At 47.3% G+C, this 16713-nt stretch overlaps 1 protein-coding gene across 2 annotated transcripts in view; it reads right to left on the bottom strand.

Moving 5' to 3' along the window:
* The window catches only part of CHRNA9 (cholinergic receptor nicotinic alpha 9 subunit), a 38120-nt gene extending 25454 nt beyond the window's left edge, over positions 1–12666 (bottom strand). For both annotated transcript variants that reach the window (XM_076336145.1, XM_076336146.1), the window contains exon 1: positions 12146–12666. The gene's annotated coding sequence lies outside the window, so the exon portion shown is untranslated. The remainder of the gene's footprint in view (positions 1–12145) is intronic.
* Positions 12667–16713: the final 4047 nt, after the last annotated feature.

Here is a 16713-nt window from a genome sequence, read left to right as displayed (position 1 = left end):
CACTATAGCCAACGCAAAGTCAGGCAAGCCTCTCTGGGTGTCCCCAGCGATGATCTCCATGATGCCAAGCAAGCGGGGAAGAACGGCGTGGAGGAGGAACTCACAAAAATAATCTGAATGCCACTGTGCAGAGTAGCTGTCCCACAATGGTTCCTCATCAGCTCTGTAAGCAGTTCTACACGGCAATGGTTACTTTTCTCCCAACAGGGAAAAGAGCTCCTCAACAAATGCTTAAGGCTGTGCTGCACCTAGAGGTTCACAAGTGTTTTCTCAGCAGCAATACCAGTTTACCATAAGCCCTTTCTCATCCACCGCTGTTGATTCCCTCCCTGTGCTATCTCTCTCAGCTAGTACGCTTTGCTTGGCTAAACCTGAAGCAAATACAGAAACAAACATACATTAAAAATCACCAGATTAACTTTATCATGTAGATCTACAAAAAGCTACCAACCCAGCTGTGGCCAAGTACAAAAATGGCATAGGTTGATTCTTCTGCCAAAAAGTTTTCATCAAATTACGTCCTAAAAACACCTCTGTGAAGTAGTCTTCCTGGGGCACTATCTTCCTACAGTGCAACCACCCATAGTTTTAATTGCTGTTTATCCTGAGGCTAAGTTACTGCAGCAACAACTGGATAACAAAGCCAGGCAAGGGAAAGGAAATTACATCAATTTAACTGATGTATCGTTAAAACTTCCAAGGAACTTTCCCTGCTGGGTTGCTAAGCATTGTGCACATCACAGGGGTGAAGCTTTCCATCACAGCGTAAAAAAATTCTGCAATCCATTGGGCACAACAGCACTGAAATGCAGCCACTTCCTAATGAAGAGGAATCAATTGACAACTTAACTTAAACAGACAAATTTAACCTTGTTTTACCCTAGCAATGTGACCAGATAGATGCAGATAGATACTTTACTGATAGATACTTGTTCCTTCTTTCCAGGCTCAGTCTGTAGCGGAGTGGGGCAAAATCATATGTAAACATGATCCTCAAAAAGACAAGATAAACTAATGTAAAGACTGGAGGTGGCACGCAAACTCCTCATGGAGATCAAGCCTTAGACACAATATCATACAAGTATGGATTGGAGAGCTCAGACCTTAAAATTATTAAAGCCTTTTGTGTTATTTCACACATGGATTTTGGATTGAGTATTTATAAAGATACCTAATACTCTTTAGCCACAAGTTCCAACAGCGTTATGTAGGTTGGACCCCAATATCCAGTACAAGATACTCGTTTAGATTTTCTCAGCTCTCTACTTCCTGGTACATTCCGCTCATTCCTTCAGAAACTCAGATTTACTTTAAGACTAGGTCAATTTGGAACCAAGTCTTGCATCTCAGCTTGGCTTTCACTACAGCACACTGTGGCATTTAGCTGTCCGGTCAGTTCATGGCACACCCCATCCTCTCACCCCCCGTTGCTCAGCAGCATGAGCTCTCATGTCCTCACGCTACAGGCATGTTGTACAGTTTGTTTGCTAGTAACCTGTGGGATGAAAGCCTTTAGGGGGTTAAACAGCAAAAATCATAGAGGATTTTTCTGAAAATGCACTCTTGTTAGTCAGGCAATAGAATAAACCAGCACATATAATGTGTGGTAATGTAATTATCACATGTGATATTAGTGACAGGTATACCCCGTGCGTAATGTCTGAGGGAAATTTAACAATAAGGTGAACTTCCACAAGCATGGGAGGAACAGAGGCAATGCATGTCATCTGTAGATCTCCAGCAACCCACTCGAGCATCTTGTTCCTGTTACAGTATCTCCTCCAACTCTGAATATATGGACGTGGCTATCTTTCTGCCACTGAGATCACATTAGTGTCAGGGCATTTTCTGTTGGCTTTTTTTTTTTTTTTTTTTTAATAAAGATATTCTTTATTCAATGGATCTTTATGTTTTAATCCTCAGCTGATCCCTGGTCTTTTCATGCCTGGACATGAGATGATTGCCAAAGGCTACTTTTTCCACAAGCGTTTCTGGCCCTCACCACGTACTTCACAAAGTGCGTTCGGCAAGTGCCCAGACTGCACCCTTTTGACATACTTTGGCAGCTTCACAAAGGCCCACCTACTACAAACCAAAATGCTAAAAGACATTTAGGAGACACATCCACTGTGTCCTGAGAGCTGTTCTGCACTGGGTGGTGCTCACAACAAACGGCAGTGTGAGCCATTCAGGATATGGTAGCTTGTAAGCCGATGCCGTCCTCCTGTCTCAAGCATGCTCAGCCCTCAGAGCCATCACTTTCTGCAAGACTTGCTAACTGCAATCACCTGTTCAGACACCCGAAGGGAACTAGGGATGAGACCAAGTGATAGTGCATAGCACTCCAGACCCTGCTGCAGCCACGCAGGTCACCTGCTGCTTTCATGGTCAGGAAGGAACCGGTGGTCTTGGTGCGCTGCAGACCAATATCCATCTGTGCATCCATATGTGCAGTCACGCATGCGTTCATCCAGGCATTCATTCATCTATGTATCCATGCATCTACCCAGAGGTGTGGGTAGGAGACAACATTTGGTGGGTTAGTACCTGTCAGACCCAGCTGGGCTTGCAAGACTCAAGGGATGGCTTTCATGGGCCACAGGTATTGTCCACACCAGGGTCCCCAGTGCTAGAACTTAGACCTGCTTATTGGGCAAACAGTATGCATGGGAAATGTACGAGATTTAGGCAGCTTGCCAAAAGCTGCCTGTGCTTTTACTGGGCCCTTTTTAGCAAAGTTTAAAAGAGGGAGGATGATTTTTTCCCAGATCTTGACATTTAAATGTGCCCCAGCTTGGCAAGCCTCCATTTTGTTGGAGAAGAGCTGACGAGCGGGGCACAGGCAGTGAATCGTGCACAGTAGGTAGCTGCCGAAAGAAGGAGGAGGCAAAAACGTTTAACTGCTTGTCCGATCAGGCATTACGGGCTGCCTCCTCTCTGCGGGCTGCACTTTGCTAGGCACGGGTGCAGGGCTTGCATGTTCCTGCGCTCGGGTTTTGACCTGCCCTGGGCTTTTGTCATGCAAACCACGTGTCAAAGACTGCAGAGGATACAAAAGCAGCCAACTGCTCCTCCCCATGAAGCACCACCAAGATATCCCTTCAAATTACAGAAATGCAAGGTCACCGTTTCAGCCGAGGATGTGGTAACACTTTTTGGGGCACAGAGGGTCCAGGCCATGTCGGGGCAGGGCTGCAGCACCTCTATTGCTGGAGGAACAGGGTGGGTGTGGACCCAGTGCACATGTCCGCCAGTGCTCGGGGAAGAGCTGCTCGCCGCATCGCGTCACGGGCCGGTTGGACCACAGCGCCATGCTTCCACGCCGGGGCCAGCAGCTCCACGGCCAGTGCCTTGCGGTATGGGGTACTAATGACACACAGTAATTCTGTGGCAATTTATTTTTTCCAAATTCTTTTCGGCCAGTAGGCGAAATGCACCTCCCAGTGAGCTGGCAGCGCACAGCCCGTTGCGAAAAATGCATTTCACAGAAGCCTGCCGCCCCGCGCCCCTATCTTTGCCATGCACCTGGTGAAACAACACAGTGAACCGCCTTGAATTTAAACTGATGTACCGAATATCACCTCCTGACCTGTTGCTATATGTCTGGAAGTTTCATTTGGGGCTTTTCTTCGCACAGCCCGAGTGAACACAGCCTTTTTGGCAGGTGTTTCCGGCGCAGAAAGAAAACAGGCCCCTGTGGTTAAGCCGTGTAGTTTACTTCAGCTCGTTCACCAATCGGCGCCGAGCACAAGTGGCTCCCCCACCTTATCTGAGCCCCTGTGAAAAAACTCCAGAACCAGGAGACTATTTTAACACCCAGCACTAACCTCAGTATTTAATGTTACCCAAAGACAGTAACTTTAAAAAAAAAAGCAGAGCATATTTACTTGGTTTTCTGCGACAGTGGCTGCAAAAGCTGGGCTAGGGCAGCGGTGCGGTGGGTGCTGCCAGCGGCTCCCATGCCCAGGAGCAGCTTCCCAGCCTCCCCTGGCCCCTTGCGCACATCCCCATCGCTGGATTTGCTCATCCCAACCTGAATGGAAGTGTGGCTACCTGCCTCCTTTCCACCAGGGAGACTGAGGAAAAATAAAGACCTCTGAAGGCTCCTGAAGGAAAATTAAAAACTAAGCTGAAAAATCCAGTGATGGAATATGTGGTAACACTCCCATGGGCAGAGCACAGCCAAGACCAACATGAGTGCAGGAAGCAAAGAAAGGCTTCCTGGGCCAAAGATTCTAGGGCATACCTATGTCTGCATCTCTAACCATACAATAAGCACTGAAGCAAGTTCAGCTTTTTTCTTCTTCCACAAAATTTCCCCACCTGGTCCTGCAGAAGCAAGCAATAATCTTTTTTCTTGTTTTTCCTTTTGTGGCTACAAAATCCTGAAGAAGGGGTTTGGGTGCCTACCAATTTTAATTGGGGTGTTGGCACCTGAGTTGAAGATGCCACCTTGAACACTCCAGCTCCCATTTCTGCCAGTGGTCCCTTCCCCTTGCAGTTCTCCAGTTCTCCAGGGCAGGACCATGGGGAAGCCTGCAGGCACACGGTTTGTGGCCGTAAGGTTTCTCAGCCGCTTGCTTTTCCTACTACATATGCACAGAAGCAGCTTTGTTTTGACAGCGTATCTTCCTCACACCTCTCCTCACACACCATCCAGAAACAGGGTGTTCCTCTGTCTAAGAGCATGGGCACATGAAGAAATTAATTGACAGTGTGAATTTACAGCATGTCATTTATTCCATGGTAACTACCCATGCGTACACACTCCTACTCAGCAAAATGCAAGGTAAAAAGGTGTTAATGACTTCACGCTTCATCAAAGGGCAGGAGCATTCACCCAGAGGTATTTTAACCAAGCAGCTTACTCCACCGTAAGCTTTGCCTTACTTCTGACCTAATCCAGTCAAAGAGTGCATCCCTTCATTACAGGCAATTAGCTCCCTGGCAAAGATAAAGCTTTCATGTGTCCTTTAATCAAATGATCTGTCCCTATTTTGGGGTGTCATATTTGTGTTCTGCAGTATAGGACAGGGAAGACCTTAACTCCTTTCAAATGGGAGCGTGGTCAGGCTGCCATTGAACAGGACCTGTTATCTCCCGTTAAGTGGGAGATCAAAGGACCCAGTAGCCAAATGCTCGTTAGTGCAGGACTCAGACTTTCACGGAGTTATCCAGTGGTTTTATTTATATGATGGTGGTTCTCCTCATCATAGGTGGGAACCAGCATTCAAAAGTCAGGAGAGGAGTGAGAATACACAGCCAAGAGCTCTCATCTTATCTTCAGACTTGGAGTTGTACACTTGCAATTGATCAGGCTGTCTGAGGCGAAAACTTCCCGGTCACTTTAGTTTATGTGAAACAGCCAATTATCGGTCACCGTGAGCCCAATGGCATCTCACCAGCTTCCCAGTGGCATTTATTTGTGAAGGGAGGTGACAAACACTGGGAATGCCAATGACAAACTTTTCAGTGAAATATTTTTTTTGTCCTGAAATCTCCATCCAAGGAATACACCAGGTGAAGTTTAACCTAAGGGCTAGTGAATGTTAAAGGGAGAAAATACTGTCTGCTGTATGACTATATGCTGCATCCCCTCCTGACGGGGCTGGAGACCACAGAACAGGGGAGGTGTCCAGTAAGCAGAGCCCAGTGACTGTCATTGGTTGCTTCTTGGTATAGCTAATGAAGATGCCAAAATTAATATAATTTGTAACTGCATACTGGACATACTTTATAATTAAAAGCATTCCCAAATCATAGTGGCAGCGCAGCGCAGTGATCTACAGATGCACGCAGAAAGGGAGAGGGAGGTCTGTCTGATACCAAAGAAGGGCCTATGCATCTGAGAGCTTCTCTCTCTTCTCTCATTACATCATTCTGATAAAACACAGGATTGTGCCCTAATCTCACCAAACATTTTAAATAACAAACATTGTTTTGCATGCAGACAGCAGAGACCTCCTTATTTCACTGCAGTCTCCTTGAATGGTTTCTTACGTGTGTGGACCTCAGAGGACAAGACCTAGTCCTTTCTGCATGCACCTCCCTTTTCTCTTCCATGAAGGGGATAAAGAGAGTGCGTGGGAGAGCTCAGCTCCTCCCTGAAGGCACTAAGGGCTGAATTATTGCTTGCACTGTTGGTATGACGCCCACTGAAGCAGCTTCAGCTCTCCTCCCCCAGAACCTCAAGTAAAATTACCAAGTGCTTAGCCAGGTGGAAGGAATAGTATTTCATCATGATAATTCAGCTGGCATACACTTCTGTAACAAGACCACATCAAAAAGTGAAACTGCAGTCTCATGCGGTTGTTTGCAGAGTAGATGAGTCAGAGCCTCTCTCTTTCCATGCTGCAGCTCGATAAACCTGCACCGAGTTTAATAATTTCCATTCCATTCAGCAGAGGGCCACGTTCGTGCTGGGTGATCACCCAAACACTCTCCACCATGCAGTGAAAGATTTTAAGGTCTTAACCTTAATGTATAATTGATGAACAATACTTCATTTAAATTGTTAGATTTAACACACATCTGCTTTGGCAGAAAACCTCATGGCTAAAAATCCAGGAACAGACAAGTTTCACTGTTAATCCAGTGTCAAATGAACTCTGGATTCCCCTCTGGATTTAATTCCAGCTGCAAAGTTGACGGGGACCATTTTATAAGTGAGGATGGCTAAAAAGGGAGGGCTCTACCCGTCACATTAGCATCAGGCTGTGCCTTCACGCTGCACACCCCTCGCACCCCATCGGTGTCCATCCCTGTCTCAATAAATCCTAAGTCTTGACATCAGCTCATCACAGCTGACTTTATACCCTGTCCAACGGGAAGCCTCTGAAGTGGCTGCCGTGAGATTAAATGCCTCAAATCTACAGGGTAGAATAAGCCTGTCTTGATCTTGATGCAGAAGTTGAACTTTAAACATTTCGGCCCGTAAGCTTACCTTTGTCTCTAACTCCTCTGATTTTTATTTGATTCTACATCAAATATAGATGATGGTACCTTTGTGCCGCTTTGTTCCACAAAGTCGTTCCTGGCAGTTTCTAGTTCTGCCTCTGGTGTGACAAGTGGGGAAAAAACACCTTTAAAGTGCAATTAACTTCAGAAAGACAAACAACAGCTGTGACAAGTGCCTCCATCCTGCTCAATGGCGTTGTAATATAAAATAAGGTTTAAATGCAAGTAGAAATCTGTTTTGTTATATCTCTGCCCACAGTTTCAACAGCAGCATCTCGATCACGTGCATTATGTAGCTGAATACACTGTTTGTTTGGAAAGATTTTTCCCTAGGGATCAGACTAACCATGGAAATAAGGTCATCACTCTAGTTGCCTGAATTCCTAAGAAAACAAGGATTACGTGATTGTTGTCTGCTTGTCTCTCTTCTCTCCTCTAACTTGTTAGTGCGTTGGCAAATTTCAATTAAATTCAATGGAGGAGCAAAAACCTCAGAGATAGTTCTTAAAAATGTCATGGAAATATGGAAACAACTTAAGTGAAAATGCTGTGGTCTGAGCTGAACTCATCCACCTTTGAGACACACATCCCTGGGAAAGACAGCTTCACCCATTCTGCTGCGACATACGGACACCGCAGTGCTGATAGCTGCGGCAGGACTCACCAGACCAGTATCAGAAAGGGCACAGAAGGGTCCCAGAAGCTGTGCTAACTGTGGTCTGTGCAGTGTCTGTAGACAAGGGTGGAATGAATCTCCGCATCTTCCGATGTCACAGCACAGACACCTATGGCAGAGTGAGTTGTCTAGACTCCTTTTACAGCTGAGAGAGAGAAACATGCTTTTCTGGGGCACGGTTCAGCTTACCAATGTCTGGAATAGACCAAATGAATTGTATGTCAGAAGTATCTATTTATCTCTGCTACACTTCTGGGCTTGTTTTTTTTGAGAGCGGGTGGGGGGCAGAAGTAGACCCCTGCGCACACCGTTGCACATCTACAAATGGCTGGCACCGATGGAGCCTGTGAGCAAGCTCTTGCAAGGCGAGGAGAGAAGAATACAGCCCACGACCGCGTTACCTGCAGCTGCTGATTACTAATCTTTCGTCTCTGTTCAATTCTGTGAATGCTCCTTTCCTGACAATTCTTCTGAAGTGCCGTGCAGATGGGCACGTGGATCTGAAACACTTTGAAATACCAGCTGTTGGGCCAGCAGCTCTGCTCTAAGCTACGCTTAGAGTAGTTATGTTGTTCCAAAAGCAAACCCTGACAAAACCCACCAGTATGTAGAGCTCATATCCCAAGAGGACCATGCATCATCACAAGCCACCTGGTCTCTCAAGCATCTGCAGGACTTCACAGCAGAGCACGGGTCCCACAGCACATGCTCTGAAGGCTTTCTGTGTCACTTCATCTTAGGCACAAGGTGATTTTTTTACCCTGATCACTCAACCGGCAAATGAGAGTGCTTGGCAGGCTGCTCCCCGGCAATCTGCAGCAAACCCGGGCAGGATCAGTGCCACAGCTTGAGTCCCAGCAGAGTGAAAAGCTCCCAAGTCAGATACAAAAGTTGTTTAGGGTGACGCCGTATCTTGGAAACCTTTTCTTTAGCAACTCAAGGTCACCAAGCTTTGGGTTTCCCTACAAGTTTCATGATGTTTGTAGTAAGTATGCAGGCACTGAGCAGTGAGTAAAGTATCAGCCCTAGGTTTCAGAGCCACAAACACTATTGCACCCTGGCTGCTACCACTTGGTGTCACTGGGTGTCACACATCTGGTGCCTCCCTGCACCCCAGGGCATTCACAGATGCTCTGTCCTCTTTCCATGGTCCCCCTGGCCCCAGCAACTCCAAAATAGCCACCCCACTCGCTCCTGAGCTCAGACTTCTTCCCGTGGGTGCAGGACCAAGCTCCTGGCCCTGGGCAGAGCTGCGCTGGCCGAGGGACAGCCTTCCTGCCCCCTGTGCCACAGTCCCCTGCTCAGGGACACATGCCCTGAGCCCCAGGCAAGGTTTGGGAGAGGAGCAGGCGCTGGAGAGACGAGTGTGGGACCACATAAGAGTGTCACAGCCTGCTGCAGCACACGTACAAAGCAAATTTGCTTTTCTAAGGAAGTGTATTAGGCTTTGCCTCTAACTCTGCTTGAGACCACGGGGTTGGGGGTGGCCCTAGCCACCCTTCCACGCTTTCCTGCGTGGCAGAGGCTGGCCTCGCAGGAGAGCCCTTCGATTTGACCAGCAATTGCAGGTCATTCCTCATGTTGCTCTTCGATCAATGAATTCCTAGTTTGGGATGTCACGTTTGTTGCTCTTCTGCCGGCAGAAGAATCAGAGTAAATTGTCCAAATACCCTCTTGTGCTGCAAACCACACCAAGAGAACAGCTTTTGAAAACAGGAGTGCAGAGCTGAGGAAAAGCTCCCTTCAACCACATTGTCTCTTCTCCGATTTCTTCAGTTCTCAGTAACCTTTTTCACTTTTTACAGCCTCAGCTATTTCCTTTCACTACGTTTTAGCTCCTACCGTTCTGCTTACAGCAGCCCACCTCTCTCTCCTCCTTCCCCCTCCTACCTTCTTTCAAGACCTTCTTGAGAGCAAACCACATCCTTACGTTCCTCTCATTGTTAGAGCCTCCACCACTGCTGCTGTTATGGCTTTTCACTACTTTTTGATCGAGTGGTCTAGCACAGCTCTGAACCTAAACTGCTCTTCAGCTGTTCCCATCTGCAGGTGTGCAGACCATCCCAGTAAGCTATATTTTACACGTTTGAACTAAGTTCCCCTTAACTACACCATATACACCTCAAAACTGTAAATTATTCCTTGCAATAAGTGCAAGCTCTCTGTGAATTTGAAACTCAGGGCAGGTTTGTGGTCCTGTAAAAATAGTTTGCTAAACAAATGGACTCTGAACACTTCAGAGAAAGAAAGAAAAAAGATGATTCCTGTTTGTGCCATTTACCATGGGCTTAATTTTGTGACCATTAATGCTAAATCTGTGCGTTGTTGGATCATTCAGTGATTGACTCAGACTTGAGCTAACTGAAGCACAGGTACGTGACTGAATTCTCACTGCAGCCCTGTCAGCGTTCGCACTTACCCACAAAGAGCATGGAACAGTGATCACAAAATCCAGCTGGTGCCAGCTCTTGCAGACTGCATCATCTCCATCCTTTGGCTTGCCAACATTTTTCATTCTGTGACCCCAACCCCCTTTGCACTGTAGAAATGTTTGGGTTTATATTTGTCTTAGGGGATTTGCCTTGCTATGTCCAAGCAGCATCTCTGTCACAGTCATTCAAGTGGTTTTGCAGCTTGATCAACATTTGCTACATCAAGAGGGAGCTTTCTTATTGACCTGGGACCACGCTGGGAGGAGGCACAAGATGCAGACCTGCTTCTCAATGACCTGTTGCATGTATGCACTCAGCCTATGAAAAGAAAATGGTTTTGCAAGGGTTGTACTGCACATGTGGGAAGATCAACAGTGGAGGCCTCTGGACTGAAAAAGATGGGAATCTGCTGTGCTAAACTGGCCAGATAGGGAGCAACGATAAAGACACATTGCTCTTTTGATATCTGGCAGCTGGCAGCCACTAATTCCTTCACTGTGTTGCCAATGGGTTCAAACCTGAGAATGCGGTCACCACATCAGGAGGTGATATTTCCATTCCCGCAGGTCTTGGCCCAATAAACCTTCAGAAGATGGATGCAGAGGAATTCACAGGGGAGTTTTGCTCCCAAGCATTTGGCATGGTCAACGGGAAGCATGCTCCTACAGGCTGGCTCCCTTGGCCAAGCTCAATTCCTCATAGGGAAGCAGAAATACGACTGCATTGTCAAATACCATGGGTGCTTTACACCTCCAGTTAGTCTGATGAAGCACATGACAACTGTACTTCCCACATCTCCTGCCTCTTTGATGAGTTCAAACAGGTCTGGACCTGGCCTTGGCCCCGGGCTCAATCCCTGATCCTCAGACCATGGAGAAAAATGGAGTCCCTGCACCACCTTCCATAAGTGGCAGTCCTACCTACCTAGCTGATGTTTTGAAGCCATTACCAAATCCCTTCAATTACTTCTATATGGCCAGTGAATGTCCATAAGAAGTACTGACAGAAAACCTATTTTTGCAGACTTGAGTCTGACCCTGCTTAACTCTGATTTTGTCTTGTTTGCCCTCTGTGTCCTGCGCAGTATTTGTGAGATCAAGAAAGAGCAGAACTCAGTCCATCATGGTCACCGCCTGCTCCAGCTGTGGCTCCTTCACTCACATCCCACTGGGAGCACCACATCACAAGATGCTTGCAGGGATGCAAAGTCCCTCACAGCTGCTTGCTGTCATGTAAAGCTGTGCACGCACTTTCTTTTTTTTTTTGCACCTCTTGCTCCCGATTGCTGTATTGTCCTGGCAAGCTTCTCATGCAAATTCTGGTGCTCCAACCACTCTCAGTGTCTTGCAGCCCAGTCCTGAAGCCCATTGCATCCTGTTAAACGCAGGTCAAAGTGGGACCTGGCATTGTGGTGAACCTGTCCCTTAGTGCCACATCAACACAGGCACACACTTCCCACTTCGGGGACTAGCGGTTTTAGCTCAGGCACCTCTGCATGCTGCTGCCCACGTGGGCTACGGATGTCCCTCAAAGGCCAGTCTCCTATGTCTCTCATCCCCATCCCAGCCAAGCCAGGGAATGGTAAGAGTTAGACTCAGCCTTGTTGTCAGACATGGTCCTGCCACAGCCCCCGGGAGGTCCACATGGCCTTGCGGACCCATTGCTGCCACCCCGGATATCAACATGGCTCCTCTCTTTTATTTCAGTTGTGGCTCAGCTTTCTCAGGCTGCTGCCTCTCAGAGACCTTTTCAGCAAAATGGCTGAATCATCGCCTCCCTCCCTTTGGGCTTCAGAGAAAGCGTGGCTCGTTTCTCTGTAATATGTACCTTCCAGGGTAACACCAGCATGGGGCCGCGCTTCAGAGTCCCCGTTGTCCGTGTTTCCCACCAGAAAAGCACAGCGTCACCTTCACAAAGCAGTAGCAGCTTTGGGAGCCCCAGGTCCAATCAAAGCTTTTATTTCCCTATCTTTTCATATACCTGCAAGTCCTCAGAGACCCTGGCACAGCTTTTTTTCCACAGCCCAGGGATTTTTTTAAGTGTTACATAATTATCTTTAGCACCGCAGTTGCTTACGTACCTCTGCTCTGTACAGAAATGAATGTAATTTCCATTCACATTCATGCTGACTCTGTCCATCTCCTGCTGCAGCTTTGTCCATTGCTCTTGTGAAGAGCACCTCTGAGCTCCCAGGCTTTTGTGTTCTCTTCCTGCCCTGCGTGTCTTCTCCCAGCGCTTGCAGACTCCTGTGACATGATGTGGTCCGCTGCTGCTTCTGCATCTCACTCTTCATGCCTGGCACACTTGTAGCTTCTCTTGTCCATCACAGCACACGCAGCTCGGCAAACTGATTTTGTGGAGTTAAAGGTAGGGTTTTTTCAAGCCACCCTGCCTCAGGTTTCAGTTTTCCTACTGTTTTGATTCTTCTGTCATATGCACAACGTCAGAGCACTACCCTGCAAACGTCTAAGCTCCTCTGCTCAGTGAATGCCCTGTTAATTCTGGATAGTTAAATAGCATCCCTGAGCGATTTGTCCCAGACCCCAGTCAGAAATCAGTCTCTTTTCAGGAACCCAGTTAAGCAACCCCTTCTGCCTTAGATCTTTCCAGAACCCATCTCTGTTTTCATATGCTATTTGTAGTCTCTGCTTAAAGCCATATCACTCATGTATTTACTCTGCAATGCAGTGATATCCCTCCAGTCTCTGCCGTGCAGTTTCACAGGGAGTTAACTCCACCAGCGTTGGCTGACATCTATTGCAAAGATCGAGTCCACCAGAACTAGCTGTTCTCAGGGGGAAAAAGCAACTTCCAATTAATCTTATTTTTGCTAGGCAAGGCTCATAGGATTTCTTTCATCTGTAAATTAAAAGTTAAATTGTGACATCTCAGCAGTGGAAGTCATAAGCATATGTCAGCTATGAAAGCAGGAGGGGAATTTCTTGGGTAAAGATGCCTCATTTTCTTTAAATGCCTCTGGATAGTCAGGGAAAAATAGCAAAGCTATGGCCCTACACATTAGAGAGCCAAAAACTTGAGGATGATCCCGAGCAAAGGCAGCGCATCGGTTTTCTTGGCAGCCAGGTGGAAAGTTGTGGAAGACGTGGAACAGAGTCCAAAGCTCCTCTCCTTGAGTTAATCTCCTTGAGTTATGTCATGTCTTGTTCTGCATCGGGAGCCTGAGACTCCATATGGGTACCCCTGACTGTTCCCACTGCAGAAAAAAATCTTTCCCATTGCAAAGGAAGAATTTGGGGAACAGTGGTAATTTCTCCCCAGTATTTCATCATGGAAGGGTGAAATTCTAATGGTGAAAAGACCATAGTCGCTCACCTCACGGCTACTCTCCCTGGTTGTGCTAAACCTAAATTCTTGCTTGGCTTGTGTTCAGTCCCTCCTGTTCACCCATAAAGGAAATGGGAACATTTTCAAGGTAATGAAATTTCAGTGAGACCTGTCGATTGGGCACTAAGTCCTTACTGTAAGAATGTCCCTATTGCACATATCGAGATCAGTCCGGCCCAGAGTCCAGTCACTACAGGGAATGCAAGAGCATGCTCCAGAAAGAGCGGGTAGGGGTAAGTATGGAGGGACCTTCCCTCTTCTTTACCCTCCCAGCACTCAGCATAACTCCCTCAGGGAGAATTTGATTTCTAAACATGTCACCAATGAATCAGATGTTAGCTCAGCCTATACCCATGTTTTCTACAATTAAAAAGGGCATTATGTTGATAGTCATGATTACAATCTGTTAAAATAGTAAAGTAATTAATGCATCGTTATATATTGTCCCTTCTCTTTCTGTCCCTTACACTTACCTACTCCCTATGCCTGCAGTGAACTGAAACACTGGAAAGCCCTAATCCCATAAAGTTGTGTTACAAATCCATTCAGAGCAAACTCGGCAGGTCAAACCCATCAGCAGAAATATTTCTCAGAAGGGGAGCTAGGACCTGCCAAACTCAGAAGTACCCACCAGCACCAAGATCTTTCGTGACCGATCTGAAAGTACTTTACAAAAAGGTCAGGGCCATCTCCCCATTTCATGCACAGGGCCATTCAACAGCCAGCCGTGGAGAGCAGGCTCAGGCAAGGTGAATCACCAGTGACTCAGTGGTTGAGTCACCATCCCTGGAAGTATTTAAAAGACGTGTAGATGAGGCGCTTAGGGACATGGTTTAGTGGGCATGGTGGTGTTGAGTTGACGGTTGGACTTGATGACCTTAGAGGTCTTTTCCAACCTTAATGATTCTGTGATTCTATGATTCTAATCCATTTGGGTCAGGCTGATCCTGAACATAATCCCTGGTTCAGGTCGGTTGCACCAGCAGTCAGTTTGGAGTTGTGCATCTAAAAGTTACTTGTGCAGGCTTACGCAGGCCTGGTCCAGAGCCTGGTTAAATTTAAAAGCTCCCCATTGACCTGACCTGGCTTTGGCCAAGCTCTGCATGATGGGAGAGGGATTGAACAGCAATGTTCATTGTCTAAGCCTGCAGCTCTGGTTTAGTTGGTCAATAACTCTATGACAGATCAGATACCAGCATAAATTCCACATACTACATAATAATTAAAATATATGTATGTATTTTAATGTCCAAGATCTATTAGAAGTCCTAAACCAGTCTCTTATGAAATCTTGTGACCTTTAACCCTTACTCAGGTGCGTGCTGTGTCGAACACTGCGTTGTCCACAGCAGGATAGTGCTGACACTGGCTTTTAAGCAGCAGATCTGGTGTCATGGTGGCAGATAAATGCAAGTGTTTAGTCAAGGTAATAGCCAGAAAGTCACTTACAATTTTATGTATAAAAAGAACAGAGTTTTCTGAGAAAGAGAAAATTCAGCAATTGCTTATGTGTTACCAGAGATTTGGCATATAAGACACAAAAGTCTCCCTCCAGTTGCTTCTACATAATTAATTCATCTACCAAGTTGAGGAGTATCAGTCTTGGGTCTCTCCCCTCGCATGCTGGGGCTGGTTTCCCACCTTCGGCTACTGTGGCCCTGCCTGTGGCTAGCAGACACACTCAACCACCTCCAGGGCAGTCAGCATTTGCAAGAGATCTTGATTTTCAAAGCAAAGCCTGCTCTTTCGAAAATCTCACTTTTCTGTGGTACCTGAACAGCAACAGAGCCTTTTGGGAAGGCAGCCCAGGGGGTGGGGAGACGCCTGGGTCTTGGCACGAGAGCCGCCCTGGGTCGGCTTGGGTCCTCCGAGGCACAGCCAGGAGCCGCTGGGGTGCCCATGGGAGCCGGCACCTGCAGAAGGCTTCTTGGAAACGCTGCAGACGCAGGCGAGCGAGCACCTCACACCGTGCGGAGGCATCAGGCGTCGTTTCCTTCCTCTTTTCCAGAGACACAAACAGCCACCACCATACACAGGCCTGTGCCCTTCTACTCCGCCCCTGCATGAATCATACCGACGGCTGCCCAAGGTGAGAGGAGTAATGACAGAAATTCCCCCGGCCAGCCCTATGTAGGGCAGTTGTGAAAGATCTGAGACAGGCATGTCGCTCATTCACTTCTTCAAAACCAGAAAGGCAGCAATAGCTATTATTTTGTTTGCTGATAACTAATTCAGGGCTCTTGCAGCTGATCCCTGCAAGGCTGGAGGCCGGCTCCCCATGCTCAGGAAGGGATGTGCCACACATTTTGGCTCAGTGCTTTGAGACGCCCCTGAAACGCAGCGGCTGGAGCCCAGCACAGCTGAGACGCACCCTCCAGTCCGTGTGACCAGCACGACAGCTCCTGCAGAAACCAGGCCTGGGTAATGACTCGGAGAAACACTGATTTTAGAAATGGCACACAAAATAAATCTGTTCTGCAAGCACACCTGCAAGTGACAGCGGGGCCAGCTCTGTTTGCACAGTAGGGCAATTGCCTGTGAAGCCTGGTAAGGGGGAGCCCTGAGGAGCATCGCTTCTGTCCTGCTTAAAACCCATCTCCCTCGGGCTGCGTGGGCAGGGCTGCCTGGTGGCGAAGCTCTCCTTCTGCCTCCCGAGCAACACGGACCACGCTGGCACGCAGCAGCTGCATGGTCGTGCTGCGATGGAGCGAGAGGTCCAGGGCAGGGGAAAGACCACCATAGCTATAGTTAAGCAGTTACGGCAATATAAACATCTAGGTATGCACAAAGGTTGTTTTCTCCCTGAGTTTTGTTTTCAACAGCTGGCTGCTCAGAGCAGAACGTGAAGGGCGCACAGGTCAGCTAGAACAGGTACACAGTGATAGCTGGTCAGGACTTTTTGCACTTAGAGCTGTGAAGGAAATCTCCGAGACATAAAATACGTTTTCTCACATCCAGAGACAAAAGTTCATTACTGTCATTTCTAACAAGGGAGTTTGGCTAACCCGATTGTGCTCGTATCTGGCTTTTTTCAGAGGCTGAACTGACTTTTAATTAAGTCAAGGTAGTTAACTTGCTCACAAAGGCAAGAACGGACAAGCCGTTATCATGTTCTGAAATGAAGCTTTTTATTCTTTGTATATTAACCTGAGCCCTGTGTAGCAGAGGCATTAGGAGAAAGTGCTAAGAGACATGAATTGCCCCGTTTATTTGAAATTATTTTAATGGCTGTATTCACTCGAATGCAATAGTAATACCGGAAAGGCTGAGATGTCAGAGTGCCGACATTTCGTGTCTGATCCC

The sequence above is a fragment of the Aptenodytes patagonicus genome, chromosome 4 (assembly GCF_965638725.1).
Source record: "Aptenodytes patagonicus chromosome 4, bAptPat1.pri.cur, whole genome shotgun sequence".
Classification (NCBI taxonomy): domain Eukaryota; kingdom Metazoa; phylum Chordata; class Aves; order Sphenisciformes; family Spheniscidae; genus Aptenodytes; species Aptenodytes patagonicus.
Note: the sequence above shows the minus strand (reverse complement) of the source record. Positions and strands in the feature narration are given on the sequence as shown.